We start from the raw sequence: 17,702 nt of genomic DNA on the forward strand, positions 1-17,702 counted from the left end.
GTGCCTGTCAGAGTGATACAACTATCCCACAGTACACAATGCCCCAGCCTTCAGTGTTTCTAATATTTTTTTTATTTAGTACAAAGTGCTCCTATACTACTCACTCCCCCTCCCTCCAGTCTCCAGAGAGAACTGGTGCCCAGTCATGAGGCAGGGACTTTAATATGCAATCCAAAACACACAAGATCCCACGCCAGGAAGATGATGCAATCCAAAACAGAAGAGAACCGGCACTGGTTAGATGACATTTTGCCTAGTTTCGGGATAGAAAGTTAGTAGGAAGACTCGAGCCGGGGCTTAGTTTGACTCTAACCCCTGAGTTCAGGTGTGTTCAGATTTTTGGAAACTAAACCCACACATCTCTAAAAATAACTTTAAACTAATCTTTCCCAGTTACCTATAATTCAAGACTAATTAAACTATCTGAATTTCATCACTATTTACATTTGTATGCAGTAAATTATGTATTTCTCCTTTTTAAAGCTTATTTGCATATTGAAGATTTAATCACATTTTTGAAGATTGTTTTCTATTTTTGGTTTATTGTATTTGTTATTTTTTCACTCAAAAATATTTAATTGTATCCATCATAAAATTACAGTACATTTGTAGTAGCTTTCTTGTTTAGGTTTTTATGTATTTTTACTATTCCTTAAGAATTAGGGGGCGGGGGGGTGCTGTGGAAGGATTGATGTCAGTTTTCCATGTAAGATGTTCCATTTAGTTGTATACAGTCTAATTGAAATCAAAGTAAATTACATGATATAATTCAAAATAATATTTTACTTTTTTTCTTAATTGAATGGAATTATATATTTTACATTTAAATAGACTGTTGCGAGTTTGAACAACTTACCCACTTCGATATAAAAATATCGATATGTCTATCTATCTATCTATGTTGAATGGCACTGTGTGTTGATTCACCCTACACTTTGCCTGCTGCAACCACAGAGGAGCTGCGTGGCAGCAGGCGAGTGACTAAGTCATGCCGAGGGCAGGAAAAGGCAAAGTGCACACGTCCAAAGCTTTAGAAGGAGTGGGCAATGACCATTGCAGGGATTCTTTAGGTAGCCTATTCTCCCTATATCCTCCAATATCATCTCTATGATGATGATACTTAGATCTACCTTTCCTCCCCTGACCTCTCCCACTTTCTCCTCACCTGCATCTCCAGCTGTCTCTCTGCTATCTCTTCCTGGATGTCCCAGCGCTTTCTAAAACTTAACATGTCTAAGACTGAGCTGATCATCTTTTCACCCTCCCGCATAACCTCACTTCCCCCAATTTCATTATCAATTGATGGAACAGCTATCTCCTCTTACCCCAAAGTGCTCTGTCTTGGAGTTATCGTGGACTCTTCCCTCACCTTCAAACCACACATTCAGCACCTCTCGCAGTCCTGCCATTTCCATCTCAAAAATATTTCTAGGATTAGACCCTTTCTCACCTTGGATGCTACTATAAAACCCTCATCCACTCACTGGTCATCTCCAGATTGGACCACTGTAACTTCCTTCTATCTGGCCTCCCAGACTCTCACCTCTCTCCACTCCAATTTGTCCTCAGTGCTGCTGCTCAGCTCATCTTCCTCACCAAATGTTCTACATCTGCCGCCCCTCTCCTTCAACCCCTACACTGGCTCACCTTCCTCTTCAGAATCCAATTCAAGGTTCTTACACTCACCTACAAAAAACTCACCCAAATGTCTCCCATTTACATCTCTGACCTCATCTCCCTTCACACTCCCACCTGTCCAGTTCGCTCAACAAATACATGCCATCTCTCCTGCCAACTGATTACTTCCTACAACTCCTGAATCCAAGATTTTGCCTGTGCTGCTCCCTACCTTTGGAACTCTCTCCCTCTCCCTATCAGTCTCTCTACATCTCTACAAAACTTAAAATGGGCTCTCAAGACCCACTACTTCATCAAGGCTTATCAGCTATCATCCTAACCCACTAGTACATGCCCTTTCCTCCCTGTCTACCCCATCTGTGTCACACCTGTTTGTCTGCCCATCACCTTTAGATTGCAAGCTTTCATGAGCAAGGCCCTTTTCCCTCATGTGCTTCCCCTTATACTTTCTTCTACTTCTTACTCCCCACAAGGGCATCTAACACTTGATTGCTGACTCTCTGCTGCTTAATTTGAGTGTTATAATCGCTAATGCAGCATATCCTTGTCCTATATTGTACTGTAAGTTACTGGGTTCTTGTTCAGTTATGTTTATGTACTTTGTAAGGTGCTATGGAACACTTGTGGTGCCATATAAAAAAAGGATAATAATAGTCGCAGAGGGAGCAGACTGTGCAGCCAAGGTAGCTCCAAAAGCAGGAGCTGCTTGTGAGTGCCAGAAGCTATGTGGGGAGGAACAGGAGGTAGTGACTGGGCAGAGCACCGACACCAGCACTGACCTCCCCCTTGATGCCCTGTAGTGAAAGGAGGCAGGTGTGTGGTGAGGTTTCCCCCCACAGGGTGGAATCAAAGGCAGAACTGGGCAAAGATTGTGATACAAGCTCCGGCCTCCCCCTTGATGCCGTGAAGTGTGAGGGGGCAGTCATGAGATGCAGCTTTTTAAGACTGGTTGAGCCAGAGGTGGACCCAAGAGAACCTTCTTAGCTGCAAGCCAGAGCCCCTGGCAATGACAGGAGAGTGAGAGAAGGTCTATGTCATTGCTGTGACTGGATCAGCCCACTGCTGTTGATTGAGGCTTGAGTACAAGTTGCTGTATAGGACTCCTGAGGTGCAATAACTTTACACAGCCAGCGAGGAAACAGGTCTCTCAGCAAACTTCCTGCCGCTGTTATATTTAACCCAGGCACACTCGTCATATATTGCAATACAGCATGAACATCCCTCCTATACAGTATGTGCAGAGGCACCATTAGATATATATTTGTCCCATTTCCACTAATGATAAATAGAGTGCACCGCTGAAAAACTGGCCAGTGAGGACAAGAGAGTTTAGACTGTGGGGAAAACGGTTATTTATTTTAGCAGTTGGATTTATATTTTAAAATCGAATTTAGCAGTCAATTATTTTTAACTAACTTTAGTATAAAATAATGTTAATGCAAGTATTCTTAAAGTTTAACAGTAACCAATAAGTGATAACTGGATATATCCAGTCAGAAATATTGGTACCTGTATCACAAATTGGTTAAAAGCATAGGCCCTGATTCAGAGCCGCTCGCTATTTGCGGTCGTTCGTTCTAAAACAAGGGGTGACTATTCAAATGAACCGTTCGCTAATTACGGTCTGTTCACGCCTCTAAATCAGAACGAGCAAGCAAAACTTGCGGTTGTAATTTTGAAAAATACGCCCCCTTGCCGCTCGCACCATACATCATGTCCACTATTTATTAGATTAATCGAGTACATCGAACAGCGTATGAACTGCTCGCTATTCTTGTGGCTGGTTTTTTCAACTGCTATTTTGCGAGCAGTTCTGAGTAAAAAAAAAACAAGTGACGTGGTCAATGACGTTGCTGTATTAATTATGCCCTCCCTTAAAATGCCCGTTTTGACCTTTAAGAACGCCTGCGTTCGAATTCCACACCCCAGTTTTCAAGCACCTTCCCCTGTTACCACCCACATACGCCTCCTTCTGTCACTCAAAATAGCAGGCATTCGATATATAGCGAGCAAATGATTTTCGGCCGCACTGACTGGTTCGCGCATGCGTATTAAAATCCGTACGCATGCGCAGATGTGCGAACATCGGTCAGAACGAAAGAGTGGCCGCTTACGAGCGGCTCTGAATCAGGGCCATAGTACTGTTTTGAAGTGTGACAATTTATTACTAATTTTGGATCAAAGGAATTCTGCAAATGTTAAAGCGTTCCAGTTTAATAAAAAGTGTTGTATTATTCATTGTGTCACTTTACTGTGGGAACCACCTGCCTCTGCTATGGAGTAGGGAATCCAAAAGTCGACCCCACTAAAGATTAGCAAGCACGCACATCAACACACCCACACCACTAGTGTGTTACATAACTATTCTTCCATCCATCCATCCACATCAATCCATCCATCTATCCATTTTCCAGGTAGATGTTCCATTTAGTAGTATACAGTCTAAATTAATTCAAAGTAAATTACATTATTTAAGTTAAAATAATATTTTACTTTTGTTATTATTTAGATGGCATTATATATTTTATATATTTAAATTTTAATCAGAATATCCAATTAAATTATCTGGATCTCATCACTATTTACATTTGTTTGCAGTAAATTATTTCTCCTTTTCAAAGCTTATTTGCATGTTGAAGATTTAATCACATTTTTGAAGATTGATTTCTCTTTTAGGCATATTGTATTTGCTATTTTTTGGATTCCTTTGCCGGATGCTTTTAGGAGAGGCCTCTCCCAAGATCTATGCTGCGCAGCAGCAATACGGTACCAGTTACACAGAGACTGTGTTAAGTCATGATTTAGTGGATTCAGCAATATATCCCCAGACGTGACTTATATTAATGTTCACTCCTATTACTAAACAAGCCCATCACTTGGTGGCTGTGCACGCTGATTTTATTTTTTATAATTTAAGTCAAATCCAACAGACTTTTTGATTCATTTCCATACAATACTGGATAAAGAGACAAAAAAGAAAAAAAGATGTAACTTACATATCTATACTAACATTTATTCATTGGGAAATATCCCCTTTTCTATGCATGCTGATTTTTTTGTCTGTTTTTCTATGGCCACAGTGGTTTCTTTTTATTTTTTATTTAATTTACTTTTATCTATTTTTTATTTCCTTTGGTCATCTACAGATTTGATTCAAGGTCCATTTAATATGTGAATTTTATTATATGTATTTTTGTGATTTTATGACTATATCTGCATATATTAAATTAATATACTATTAGTGTCATTTAGCACTCCAAGTTGTTTTTGTTTTTACATAAGGTTTCAAAGGGGTTAGCAACTCCTTCCTGGTGAGCTGCTTCTAGATATATCTATTGCCATTATTGAAGCGCCTACCCTATCTTTCCTTCTTTTTTTGGTACCTATCTATCTGCTCTATTGTTGTATTTGAATATGTATCTTGATATCTTTAATATTGCAGAGCAATATACTGTTAAATAGAGGATAATATTTGCGACAAAGGGTTTATTTATTAAGGTGGGATGATAACATAGATTTTCATCCTAATTTTTGAAAATTATCACCAAAACAGCTGACAGACGCCTGCTCCCCAACAATTGTGTGTGTGTGTTTGTGTGTGTGTGTGTGTGTGTGTGTGTGTGTGTGTGTGTGTGGACTGATTTGGTTCACATTAGAGATGAGCGGGTTCGGATTTCAGAGATCTGAACCCACCCAAACTTAGGTGATCCAAGTCAGATCTGAGTCGGCTCGTGTTTTCCCGCCCGACTCGGAACTCAAAATGAGGCAAAACGTCATCATCCCACTGCCGGATTCTCACGGTTTTTGGATTGTATAAAAGGTCCCACAATCACCGCTATTTTCTGGCTATGGAGAGTGAAGAGGAAGGATGGAGGGGGCTGTGCTGTTGCTGACTGTGTTGAGAGAGCTGGCTACTGTTGTCACTTGTCAGGGGCTGGAATGCTGTTGTCACACTTGTCATAGGGGCTGACTGGCTGGTTGTTGTCCACTCCAAGTCCATACTAGGGCTGACTGCTGTGCTGGGCTGTGCCTGATATGGTTTAAAAAATGGAATAAAGCAGCTAAAACTGCATTCTCTAATTATAGTGTCCCTACTCCCTATCCTTGGACCCTCTACCTGAATTTCAGTGAGTCAGAGGGGCAACTCCATGCAACCGTATTCCAGAGTGCAGCTGCTTCTCCTATAGCCCAGGTCAGAAGATGTGTAGGGGGTGTGGTGATGATATGGACTAAAATGGAGCTCACATCCACTAAAGTGAACAATGAATCCCCAATCTAACAGGGAGCGCAGCTGTAATTTATACACAACACAGGATGGTCTGACGGTATAGGCTTGGGTGATGGCATAATCTGGGGTGATGTAAACATCATCTTCTTCACACAATATTAATTTGTCCCCGCTGGAATCCACCATTATAGGTGCCTCTGTAATTTTTACACGTAATTGACGGTAAAGGTCTTTCTCATAGAATTTGTAGTTCATTTTGATGGACATCATCTTTTACACATTTTGGGGAAGTAAGTCTCAGGCCGATCACTAACAAGGTTCCCGGCTGTGCTGAAAACTCTTTCTGAGTACACACTGGAAGGTGGGCAGCTCAAGTAAAGCAAAGGTAGTTTTGTGTAAGTGCCTACAAATTGCCTTTTTTCTGCCAGTAGTTCTTTACATCTCTTCAGATCTTTGTCCGTTGGGAAGACAAAACAATGTTTTCATCCCTTCATGGATAAAAATCCACTCCCAGCAGCATGCATGGTACAAAAGAATTCTCATGAAAGACACAACATAAGACTTAAACCTTAAATCTGATATGTTGCATTTGCTGCTCTGTTCCACTTGTCCACATATTTGCTCTGGTTAAGTGGACAGTGGGTACAATGGCAGTTTGAAGGCCACCAACTAACTATGTTTTTTCACAAGGTTTGCAAAGAATTATTTAACAGTCAATTGTTTTGGACAGTACTACGAGAAGTATTCCTGGTCCTCTTCTGGGATGAAAAAAAATCCACTCCTGGCAGCAGGCATGGTGCTCAAGGATTCTTCTAGGGCAAGGACTGATGTGAATGTGAATGAGTAAAATTTTCTTGTAAATGCCTCCCCTCCTCCCCTCCCCTTCTCCCTCATAAATTTACTTCAGAATCAAAAAATAAAAATAAATATACTACCAATCAACCCTTCCTGTCCCTGCCTTCAACTACATATATACTCAAACTACCTCATGCCTCTCTTGAATAATAAAAATATTTGTTTCCTGATATGCCTCATTGGAAGTTGAACTGCCATGTGTTTGTGCTGCCCACTGCTACCGCTTAGCTTAGTCAGCCAGCTAGCTTGGTGCAAATTTTGAGCCTAAACTGTATGAAAGCAATATAGTGAGCTGTGAGGTGGTCAAAATTGACTAGAAAAGAGTGGAAATAAATGTTATTGAGGTTAATAATACTGTAGAAACAAAACCTGGCCCATTTTATGTGATTTTAGCTGCTGTTATGATTTTTTAAAGAAAAAATCCAGATCCAAAATCAAAACCACAAAATAACAAACACAGAAGGGAGGTGTTACGGTTGTCTGGGGGTCCATATGACCAAAATACTTTAAGGAGAGAGACACCAGGAGACGTAGGGTGAAATCAAAGTAAGTGATATTATTGTCACAAAAAACAGGCAAGAACATAAAAGAATAGTTCAAAGAACGAACGGTGCAGCTGAACGCCGATGGTGCAGCTAAATGCTGATGGTACGGCTAGGGAGCCGATGGTGTGGCTATGGAGCCGATGGTGCAGCTAAGGTACCATTGGTCTGGCAAGGTGCCGATGATACAGCTGGAGAACCAGTAGAGTGGACCGAGGCCGATGTTGCAGCTTGGGAGCCGATGATGTGGCTTAAGAGCCGTTGGTGCAGCAAGGTGCCGATGATGTGGCTGGAGAGCCAGTAGAGTGGCCAGAGGCTGATGTTGCAGCTTGGGAGATGATGATTTGGCTTAAGAGCCATTGGTGCGGCAAGGTGCCGAGGATGTGGTTGGAGTGCCAGTGGTGGCTGGAGGTCAATGCAGCGGTCGATGTGTGCACTGGTGCAGCTTGGAAGCCAGGAGACAGTGTGTGTACTGGTGTGGCTTGGAAGCCATTAGGCAAGCTGTGCAATAGTGTGGCTTGGAAGCTGGGAAACAGTCTGTGCACTGGTGCGGCTTGGAATCCAGGAGACAGGCTGTTCAATGGTGCGGCTTGGAAATTGGGAAACAGTCTGTGCACTGGTGCGGCTTGGAAGCTGGGAAACAGTCTGTGCACTGGTGTGGCTTGGAAGCTAGGAGACAGGTTATGTAAAACAGACAGACAGGTGCAGGACACTGGAAGAATGACTTCACATACAGGAACTGTGGGACAAAGTAAGACCGGCAAAGATTTAGATTTCTGAGCACAGAACAAACATTCTCCGGATGTCAGATAATATAACCGGCCCTGAGTGCAGGGCTGGCTGTAACTGAAAGGAAACAGGATCCAATCAGAACCAATTCCTGGAGAAAGCAATTCCTAATTAAAGGCATGTGTGCACTTGCTCTGCACACAGACAGCTAGTTAATTAGTGAGCACATGAGATCAGCACACAGACAGGCAGGAATGACAGACAATGAGCTGTACACAGACAAGGCAGGAATAAATGCAGTATCCCAGTCTCAACTATGGCTGGGACCTGCTACCAAGATGATCCACTACCCGCGGATCCTAACAGGAGGTTTTGGCAAAAAACAAATCTAGATCTAAAACTAAGGGAGATACAGATCCAAAACCAAAACACGAGGGTCCACGCACATCTCTAGTTCACATTCCATTCACATGCATTGCAAAAGAGTACTGTCACACTTGAAGTGTTAATATGTCTCAGAAGTCACAGGTTACAAAGGCCATACTCTGCAAATTGATCTCATACAGATTAGAGCAGTGATTCCCAACCTCGGTCCTCAAGGCACACTAACAGTCCTGGTTTTGGTGATATCCAGGCTTGAGCACAGATGGTTAAATCAAATTAACTGAGGTACTAATTATGTCACCTGTGCTCTAGTATGGCTATCCTTAAAACCTGGACTGTTAGTGTGCCTTGAGGACCGTGGTTGGGAACCTCTGAATTAGAGATACAGTATTTAAAGAGTTTATGTCTGCATTAATGTGGATTGTGGTTCTGACACTTATAAATCTGACACTTATGACTGTCTACAACAGGTGAAAAAGGACAAGAGATGTAAGGTCTGTTATATAATGCAAGCCAAGTACAATAAGATTGTGGAACAAAGGAATTGTGTGTGGAGAGGGTGCACAAAACCTGCAGCCTTCCTATCTCACAAAATACGAGTATCACCCTCCTCGAATAAACATGCAAATAACCAAAACAATATAAGAACAGGATGGCGCTGGATATCAAAAAGTACACTGTAAGAATTGTCCAAAGATGGAAAAACGTATTCCTTTTTCCTGTGTTATCGAGTAAAGGATATCCTTCTTCTGTAGATGATCAAAAACTTCCAGAATCCCCCATACCGTTTGTACCGGAAAGACAAAAGGAAAACGTACAAAAAAATTCCTGTTAAGGAATGAATCTAATTGAGGTGGTTCCCCAATTTGATAAAGGTAATCCTCCACTAAGTAAATGTCATACCCCAACTCACAGTAGGACAAGTGGGGATATGCCTATCTTGGTATCTTTTCCTCCTCCCTCTTAGTTTTAATTCCCCGGTGGATTGGTGACAAACAGGGAAATCGATGAGAATAAATGCGTACCCTAGTTACAAGCAGGGATATATCTTGAGGCTCATCAAGGTTTCTTTAATAGATCTTCCTGTATATTTCTATGGCAGGATATGTTATTCTTTCTTCTCCTCATATGCTCCAAAATAATAGAGAAGTTGAAATGATGCTGAAGTTTTTCTTCTTATGAAAATTTAATTTGAATACATACAACTACAATTTAAGTACAATAAAAAATGAACTAATGAACCTTTTAGGGAGAACGTTTGGAGTCCGGATGTCCAAATCCTTCTCACAAGGACGACCTTTAGACCGAAGTCAACATTCCTCCCGTCCTACCCAAAAGGGAGCCTTCCAGACACGTCTGCAGCCCAGGTTTTGGAAGATGTGAAGGATCTGCAGCCCTACTCACTCCCTATGCAGCAGCAATCCTCTTTCTCCGCGCACTCTGCATCCAGCACAGGTGTAGTAGTGGCCATATGGCTGCAGGTCGTCCTTGTGGGAAGGATTTGGACATCCGGACTCAAAACTTTCTCCCTAACATCAGGTCAATTATATTGTATTTACATTGTATTTATATGTATTCAAATTACATTTTCATAAGAAGAAAAACTTCAGTCTCATTTCAACTTCTCTATTGTTTTGGAGCATATGAGGGGAAGAAAGAATAACATATCCTGCCATAGAAATATACAAGAAGATCTGTTAAAGAAACCTTGATGAACCTCAAGATACTGTATATCCCTGCTTGTAAGTAGGGTACACAATAAGGCTGTGTTTGCAAAATTGCACACAGATACAGCTGACATAGAGACACATATGGTGCATACACATGGTCAGATTTTACAGGACGATTTGTACGATAACGATATTGATCATAACATTATCATTCGAAGCGTCCTGTCTTTGGTCCCTTCCAACCCGCAAAAAAAGGTCGATGCGTGGGCATGGATGGTTGATATCGATATCAAACATTGCCCATGCATGCAAGCCAAGCTGGTCGATATCGACCTGGTTAGCCTGGTTACTATAGGGACCTGCAATTGTTGATCGTAGGGCATTATAGTCGTTTGGGGGTTGGTGCATGTGCTGGATGTTCGATATCGAACATCCAGCACATGCAGGATGATCAGACAATGATCATCTGATCGTTGCCTGATCGACCCGTGTGTACTGGCCATTACATGCTTGTAAAAGCCATATGATATGTCTAGCGGTAGGCGCAAATACAGTACATGCTGATAATACCAGTGACTGGTGCTAGCTCTAAACACTACCTTTGATTGTGGATTTGCCACTAAAGCTGATTTTTTTTCTGCATTGATCCTGCATGTATTATATTTTTTTTCAGGGTATTTTAGCAATTTAATAAACAATGTGAGAAAGAAAAGAGTTGTCTCAATATGGAACACTTTTTAAAACATAACTTTAAATGGATATAATAAAAAAAAAATTGTTAATAGTTTAAAACCAATAGTAATTAATTAAATTATAATTTAATAAATACAAATAATTATTAACATTATTTGTATTTATTTGTTGTAAAATATATTTTGCTATCGTTACACAACTATTTATTAATACTCCTACTAGTTGTGGTGGGCAGCACCCCAAAACGTTATATCAAATTTAAGTCAAAATCTATATGAGGTTTAGGCTGATATCCTTCTATCAACTAGTGCAGAGGTTAACCTCCTTTATTTTAGCAATTTATTTTTATTAATTCGTACACCAGAAGGACAGTTGTGATGGCTATATTCCAGAGGTTTTATTTACTCCAGCCTAATAGTGAATGTGTAGTTCAATATCAAAACAAATGTTTTAAAACTTGGGTACAAGTGTACAGTAGGTGACTTGAAGTAATGCTGGCACATATACTACTGGTGCAGACCTGTATACATTACAATGCGTACACCTCAACGTACAGGTGTAGTTATGCTATGTAATATGCATTTTTTCTCACATAAATGATGTCCAACTCAGTGTTAGTCTCTGTATGTGCAGAAATGGAAATGCAGTAAGCAGCCTGATATATTATTTATAGCTTTAATGAGCATGATATCCTCTGCTAACACAAAGACTGCACACCAGGGCCGGTGCTAGACTTCTAGGCACCCTAGGCAAAACTTCTGCATGCGCCCCCGGCCCCCCCACCCAGGGGCGGGCTGGGCCGGGGGGCAGGGTGCCATGTGCCCCCCGGGCCGTTAACATTTTAGTGACCCAGGGCCGCCCGCAGCCGTGCTCTGCATATACATAGCAGCGCAGGCTGTGGAAGGCCGTCGGCTGGGGCTGGTCATCTCTGATCATTTGGACGTCCTACCTCTTGCCCCGCCTCCTGTTCTCCGTTCTCTCGCAGCGGTCCCCAGGTCAGTAATTGGAGCTGCTGACAGTGACAGTGTCGCAGTGCAGTTTGAAGGAGGCTGACAGGGAGGCGGAGTCAGGACAGGGGGCGGGGCTACACAGTCCAGCAGCAGCAGCATGGGAGAGAGGGGATGGTGGAGACAGAGTATATAAACAGTGAGTATACTGTACCCTGCCTGGCTGTAAGGTGATAGAGAGAAAGGTGGAGGGAGGGGGGGGGGGTGACTATGTATGTGTGTGTGTGTATGTATGTGTCTCTAACTGTATGCATGTATCTGTGTGTATGTATCTGTCTCTGTATCTGTGTGTATGTATCTGTGTGTATGTATGTGTCTCTGTAACTGTATACATGTATCTGTCTCTGTAACTGTACGTGTGTGTGTTTGACTGTATGTATGCTGTGTATGTGTTTGTATTTAAGTGTTTTAATGCATGTTTGTGTGTGACTGTATGAATGTATGTATCTGTGTGTATATATGTGTATCTGTAACTGTATGTATGTGTGTTTGACTGTATGTATGTCTGTGTATGTGTTTATATTAAGTGTGTTTATGCATGTTTGTGTGTGACTGTGTGTATGTGTGTCTGACTATATTTCTGAATGTGTAACTATATATGTGTGTGCATGTATGTGATTATATGTGGACTGTGTGTGTGTATTAATTTATGACTGTAGGTGTGTATTAGTGTGTTACTGTATGTATGTGCGTATTAGTGTGTGACAGTGAATAAATGTGTATATGTATGTGTGTAACTATGTATGTATGTGTGTATGTGACTATGTGTGTATTAGTGTGTGACTGTATGAATGTGTGTATTAGTGTGTGACAGTGAATAAGTGTGTTTGTATGTATGTGTGTAACTGTATGTATGTGACTATGTATGTGTGTTACTGTAAATGTGTGCAGTGGCGTAACTACTGTAGGTGCAGTAACTGCGGATGCAATGGGGCCCGGACCAACCCGGGGCGCGGCCCTCCATCCTCATCTACGGTGCCAGGCCTCGGTTTGCACCCCCCGCCCGGGCCACTTGATTGCATGTGCCCCCAGAATAAAAGTTGCCAGCCAGCCCCTGCCTGAGGGGCTAAATGAGTATGGGGTGGGGGCAGGGGCTGGCTGGCAACTTTTAGCCTGGGGGGCAAATGCATGCAGGCGGCCCTGGCAGAAGAGTAGCGTGTAGCCAGGGTGCCCGAAGAACATGCGTGCTATGGCGCCCCCCCCTCAAGTGTTCCAGGGAGGAGGTGGGTCCATATGGGATTAATGTAAAGTAAAAATAAAGATATGGGGCAGCTCCCTGTTGTAGTGCCCATATGCAGTGCCCCCCTGTGCCCCAGCAGAGGACCCCCTTATGCAGGCCTCCAGTAGTGCCCCCAGTAGTGATTCCCCCTATGCAGTGCCCCTTATACAGTGCCCCCAGTAGTGGTCCCCCCTGTGCAGTGCCCCTTGTGCCCCCAGTAGTAAGACCCTTATATAGTGCCCCCAGTAGTGGTCCCCCTGTGCAGTGCCCCTTGTGCCCCCAGTAGTAAGCCCCTTATATAGTGCCCCCAATAGTGGTACCCCCTATGCAGTGCCCCTTATATAGTGCTCCCAGTAGCAGTCCACCCCCCATGCAGTGCCCCCAATAGTGGTAACCCTTATGCAGTGCCCCTTAAATAGTGGCCCCAGTTGTAGTCTCCCCCCTATGCAGTACCCCCAGTATTGCCCTTTATATAGAGCCCCCAGCAGTTGTCCCTCGATGCAGTGCCCCCAGTGGTAGTCCCTTCCCCCCTATGCAGTGCCCCTAGTAGTAGTCCCCTCCCCCATATGCAGTGCCTCTAGTAGTAGTCCCCTCCCCTTGCAGTGCCCCTAGTAGTAGTCCCCGTTGTAGCGCCCCCAGTAGTAGTAGTCCCCCCCTTGTAGTGCCCCCAGTAGTAGCCCCCCCTTGTAGTGCCCCAGTAGTAGTAGTCCCCAGTAGTAGTAGTCCCCCCCTTGTAGTGCCCCCAGTAGTAGCAGTCCCCCTTTGTAGTGCCCCCAGTAGTAGTAGTCCCCAGAAGTAGTAGTCCCCCCATTGTAGTGCCCCCAGTAGTAGTAGTCCCCCCTTGTAGTACCCCCAGTAGTAGTAGACCCCAGTAGTAGTAATCCCCCCCTTTTAGTGCCCCTAGTAGTTGTCCCCCCTTGTAGTGCCCCCAGTAGTAGTAGTCCCCACCCTTGTAGTGCCCCCAGTAGTAGTAGTAGTTACCACCTTTGTAGTGCCCCCAATAGTGGTCTCCCCCTTGTAGTGCCAGCCCCCCCACCCCCGCAGTAGACATAGGTAATAAAAAATTGTAAAAAAAACACTTACCTGAATCCCCGCTCCTGCTGCCGCCATCCGCTCCTCTGTCTGTCCTCCCAGGCCGGCCCACTCTGCATTATGGGAGAGACGTGATGATGTCATGATGCCTCTCCCATTACCCACTGCGGGAGCCGGAAGATGGAGTGGCTCCCGCAGTGGGAGCAGCAGTAACTAATGAGAGTCTGTCAAACTCTTATTGGCTGCTGATCAAAACAAACACACAGCTGCCTGAGCCGGTGGCTGTGTGTCAGTCAGTGTAGCGCTGACTGAACTCCATCCGGTCAGCGCTACACATGCAGTGCAGCCTGTGTCACAGAGACAGACTGCCCACGGCCAGCAGCCCGCATGGCGCTGCGGCCCGGGGGGTACATGGCACCCTGCCCCCCGGCCCAGCCCACCACTGTACACACACACAATATATATATATATATATATATATATATAGACACACACAGTATCAGGGGTGTAACTAGAACTTTTTGGGCCCCACAGCAACATTTTTAAGGGGCCCCCCTAACTTAGGTCTTACACAAAGCCCACAGTAGTAGTTCCCCTAAAACACTAAATGCCCACTTGTAATGGTGGCCCTTATGCAATGCCCACTGTAATGGTGCCCCTTATGCAGAGCCCCCAGCAGTAATAATGCCCCTAAAAGTATTTCCCCCTGTAGTGCCCCCAGTAGTAATGCCCCCTGCAGTGCCCCCAGTAGTAAAGGCCCCTGTAGTGCCCCCAGTAGTAAGGCCCGTGTAGTAAGGCCCCTGTAGTTCCCCCTATAGTAAGGCCCCTGTAGTGCCCCCATATGATGCCCAGAGTAGTAAGGCCCCTGTAGTGCCCCCAGTAGTAAGGCCCCTGTAGTGCCCCCAATAGATAGGCCCTGTAGTGTGGCCCCTATAATGCTCCCTGTAGTGCAGTGCCTGTAATGCCCCCTTTAGTGCCCAGAGTAAGGTGGCCCCAGTAATGCCCCCTGTAGTGCCCCCTGTAGTGCCCCTAGTAGTGCGGCCCCAGGAGCAGCCCCTGTAATGCCCCCTTTAGTGCCCCCAGTAATGTGGCCCCTGTAATGCCCCCTGTAGTGCCCCCAGTAGTGCGGCCCCAGGAGTGTCCCCAATAGTAAGACCCCTGTAGAGTCCTAGTAAGGCCCCTGTAGTGCCCCCAGTAGTGCGGCCCCTGTAATGCCCCCTGTAGTGCCCCCAGTAGTAAAGGCCCCTGTAGTGCCCCCAGTAGTGCGGCCCCTATAGTGCCCCCAGTAGTTCCCCCAATAGTAAGGCCCCTGTAGTGCCCCATATGATGCCCCAAGTAGTAAGGCCCCTGTAGTGCCCCCAGTAGTAAGGCCCCTGTAGTGCCACCAATAGTAAGGCCCTGTAGTGCGGCCCCTGTAATGCTCCCTGTAGCACCCCCAGTAGTGCAGCCCCTGTAATGCCCCCTGTAGTGCCCCCAGTAATGCGGCCCCTGAAATGCCCCCAGTAGTGCGGCCCCAGGAGTGTCCCCAATAGTAAGGCCACTGTAGAGTCCCCAATAGTAAGACCCCTGTAGTGCCCCCAGTAGTGCGGCCCCTGTAATGCCCCCTGTAGTGCCCCCAGTAGTGCGGCCCCTATAGTTAGTGCCCCCAGTAATACGGCCCCTGTAATAAGCCACGCACACAAACACACACATAAAAAAAACAACACTTACCTTAAACCCCGCTCCAGTGCCCGCTGCTGTCCATCCCCAGCGCCCGCTACTCGAAACTATGGGAGTGACGTCATGACATCACTCCCATAGTGCACTGTGGGACCCGGAAGACGGAGCTCAGGAATGCCCTTCTGCTCCACGGGAGGTTTCTGTCCTCCCTGAGCTCGCCTTAGGACACCTGCGTTACGGTTTGACAGGTGTACCGCCCCAGTCAAACTCCCCACCTGCCAGGAATGAGCTCCGTCCTCCGGCTGGCGTCAGGGGGAGGGGGTAGTAAGGAGCCGGGCGCCGCTGGGGGTGGGGGACGTAGAGAAGAAGCTGGGTGCCCGCTGGTAACAATCTCAGCGGGCACCCTGCAAATGGGGAAGGGTGATCGGAAGGCCGGGCGCCCTCTAGTGGTCAGCGCCCCTAGGAAGCTTCCGAAGATTGCCTAGTGGAAGCGCCGGCCCTGCTGCACACAGTACCCACAAAACATTATAATAATAACATCAGGCAATGAATGAGATTACCATCATCTAAGCCAGATTCTTTGTCTTTTTGTGACCTGCAGCTGACTGATGCACTTGTTATAGACTATTACATGGTACTAAACATAATGTGTCAAGTCTTCTCACCCACAGATCCTTAACCTAGAGAGGAAATGATCAGCTGCATCCAGGCCCTGAGATAGGGGGGACCAAGGGGACACCAATACCTGGCCCCATGGATCAGAGAGGACCCAAGAATTAGAGACAGAAAAAAATGGGCAGCAGTACCTCTTGAAACTTTTCAGTCAGGCAATCCTCAGGGCAGCCATCCTCCTTCGGGGTCTTCGGGTGCCGGCTACAACTCCTTAAAGTCCTCTTCATCCAGCAGTGCAGCATGCAGCTGCAGTAGTCTCCTTCAGACAGCGGGGACTTTCTCAGAGGCTGAAGCAAGCTCCTCTTCACAGGGAATAATAGGGACTACCTCTTCAGCAGTCCTGTTAATGGCATCGACAGTTCCCGGACTCTCCTCCTCCCTCCCTCCCTCCAGCAGGCAGCACCACGGTCCCCGTGGGGTCCTCAGGCTCTCCCAATGGTTCCCGGAAGCATTTCAGTAGGCGGGTCCTCTTCTCTCACCGTGTTCCATTAGCAGCAGTGACAAGTCAGGAACACTTGATCTAGCCGCACCAGTAGCCTTTGCACTGGGACCAGGTGAGTGACTCCCTGCGATGGGAACTGCAGGGATTTTGATCCACCCATCCTCTCCTCGATGCAGGGTCTGGCAGCACTTCCTACTCCTTCCAACAGTACAATAATCCCTTCCATAGGCACACCACCCCACAGCCCTTCAGCGGGGCCCTCTTATACTCCTTGTCCTGACTTAGCCGGCCACTGATGTTCCAGTTCTCTTATTTCATTGGTCAGGGGACCCTAGTATAAACTTGCTTCTTGGTCCTTTGCCCCACAACCCAGGGCAACCAATCAAAAGGGTCCACTTAATGCCAGCTATCAAATCTTCCTGGGATGCGCATGCTCAGAAGCCCCAGGGAGAGAGAGGGGTCTCCTAAAGTTCATCAGCCTGCTATTACAGGCTAGGGGCTGTGTATTACCTTTTACCCACACCTGCGGGGGCCAGTACCTTTTATATAAATATTTTTTTTTAAAGTGGGGTACCACATATGTATGTGTGTGTGTGTGTATTTCTCTCTGTAATAATTGTGTGTGTGTGGACCCGGCATGTTTGTTTGGAGGACAGGTCAAGAAGGGAGCAATGGGAGGAGGGAGCAATGGTTGCCCCAGAGATCCAAGTGTACCGGGCCCCAAAATTTCTGTCACTGGCCCTGGCTGCATCACTCTAAGAACCTGGGAACAGGGTTTACGTATCAAAGTGCATTAAAGAAGGTATTTTCTACAGCTGAGATGTGGTGGACCATACCAAGGGCTCCTGATATGTATACTGTACTAAATTGGCAAGTTGTTAACACTTGGGATCACATGTTATTAGCAGAAGGCCATCACTTTTCACCCATCA

Source organism: Taudactylus pleione, unplaced genomic scaffold (assembly GCF_031769625.1).
Source record: "Taudactylus pleione unplaced genomic scaffold, aTauple2 ptg000017l, whole genome shotgun sequence".
Taxonomy (NCBI): domain Eukaryota; kingdom Metazoa; phylum Chordata; class Amphibia; order Anura; family Myobatrachidae; genus Taudactylus; species Taudactylus pleione.